The sequence below is a fragment of the Notolepis coatsorum genome (genome assembly GCF_963971535.1).
Source record: "Notolepis coatsorum genome assembly, contig: SCAFFOLD_143, whole genome shotgun sequence".
Lineage (NCBI taxonomy): Eukaryota > Metazoa > Chordata > Actinopteri > Aulopiformes > Paralepididae > Notolepis > Notolepis coatsorum.
Window position 1 is genome coordinate 268,296 of NW_028173299.1, and position 2,420 is coordinate 270,715.

The following is a 2,420-nucleotide window of genomic DNA, read 5'->3' on the forward strand; positions in this document are numbered from 1 at the left end:
CACAAGAAAGAAACTGCACTTAACCTCAAGTAGCCAAACCTTTTTATTTATTTTATTTTTACTATCTCTATTGGTGCATATTCAAAACTACCATTGGACATTTTCAGTTTTCTCATTTCATTGTTGTCTTTTTTTTCTTTTTTTAAGCTAGTCCTTCTCCTTTGTGTTGGACCTGGATCAGTTATGTATTTCTTCAAATTATGAAGAAACAATGGGATTGCAAAAAGCAAATGTTGCTCAAGTTGTAACTGAAGCTTTTGTCCCACTACTTCGGAACTTGAAACGCTGTGTTCAAGGATATTTTGTGGTCCAGTAACGTGAAATCCATGAAACACAGAAGTGAATAAAAAAAATTATAATAATAATTTCGGGAGCAGGAATACTACTATTGTAGTTCACACACGTTTATATTATCACATTGTGGCAAGTTTATACTGTTGTCATTGCAATCTAATACCCCAAATGTGTCTTCTACCGATGCACCTTATAGGGTTAGGAATAGTAATAGAAGTTACCTTTGGGGCTAACGGTTGATTGTGTTCCACATTATTTAACTTTGTCTTCTTAATTATTCCTCCCTTTGATTGTTCTCTCAGGTTGATACATACTGACAGTTTGTTCTCTCAGGTTGATACATACTGACAGTTTGTTCTCTCAGGTTGATACATACTGACAGTTTGTTCTCTCAGGTTGATACATACTGACAGTTTGTTCTCTCAGGTTGATACATACTGACAGTTTGTTCTCACAGGTTGATACATACTGACAGATTGTTCTCTCAGGTTGATACATACTGACAGTTTGTTCAGCCACTTGTGATACTTTTGTTACCATTTCTTATCCAAGTTTAAAGACATAAACCTTTTTCATTATCACATAAAGACCACAGTAGGCGTCTATTAAAGGTTTATTGAGGTGTTTTGTGGGATTTCCCATTAATAATTATTAATGTCCCTGAAACATTTTACTCACATAGAAATTTGAAGTTCTATTTGCTCACATTCTCGTTATTCAAAACATAATTTGTTTCGGTTTTCCTTCAAATAGTTTTTCTTTTTTTCCATCTTCCCCAAAAGCTTAGCTTTGCTGTTTTGACTTTGATGTTGAATACGTTTCTTGAGTCTTTTCTTTATAAGAAGTTGTAATTTTGCCTTCTTTTACAAAAGGTTATTTAATCAGGGAACGGGTTGGTTCCAGCTCACATTTCCCCAGTCTGTCGATCCCAACATCCACTCCAATGAGATCTGGCCTTGGGCTGTGCAATGTTTTTTGTTTTTGTTTTACAGATCTCTGTCAGGCCTGTCGTACATTGATTCATATTAAAGCTTTATACCATTCACTTCATTGGATCAGATATACTGTAGCTGCTTATTTTATCTGAAAGTTTGATTGGATGAAGTGAACAACAAATTGATCAAGTTGGAGTTGGCCCTTCTGGAGCACTTATTGTTCTTTATTACATGGCGTTTTCACATTCGCCCAAATGCTTGCTTGTGATTGGTCAATAGCCCCCGACAGCGGTGAATTATTTTTCGATAACCACCGGTGATTATTGTTTTTCGCAGCTGGAGTAATCAAGCCCCACTGACACACACTGTTTCAGTGCAGCCAATCAGACACACCTGCCGGGCTGCCCGCGATAATAATAATCACTTTATTTGGGCTGACAGAGCCACAGAACAACTGCGATTTGTCAAATGAATTAGGTATATTGTTAGTAAGTTAGCCATGTAATAAGCGGGATAATGTATAGCTATACTCGGTCATCATCGCAAAATAATTGACCTTCACTGACGTTTAAAACACCTCGCCGAGGCGGCTCGGTATTTTAAACTCTGTCGGTCAATTATTTTGCGACAATGACCTCGTAGCTATACATTATCCCTTACTTAACCCCCCCCCACCCCTTCCACTTTCACATAATTGTCTGTATTTGTTGACATTTTGGTTGAGCCATGCGAATGCTTACATTTTTATTTCATTTTCAGTCGCTTTAACTTATGTAGTTCATTTTTTTATTTTATTTTTTCACACGATGAAGATGAGATGCTTTGTTTGCTATTTGCTTATGCTTTGATTTTTCCTAGCCTGTCTTAACAAACTGGAGTTGGTGCATTCACAATTGCTGTGATGGTGCATTGTTACATCTCTTTTCTATACAGTGTGATGGTGCATTGTTACATCTCTTTTCTATACAGTGTGATGGTGCATTGTTACATCTCTTTTCTATACAGTGTGATGGTGCATTGTTACATCTCTTTTCTATACAGTGCCGTGGCTTTTAAACGGCGTCGCCCACTAGCGGTGTGTCCAACAAAGTAGCATCCTAAAGTTAGCTTAACAAGAGTTTGTTTTCCTCTTGAACCTTATAACATTTTCTGTTTCTTAGGCTACTTGTAACTATCTGGTTATTGTTCCTT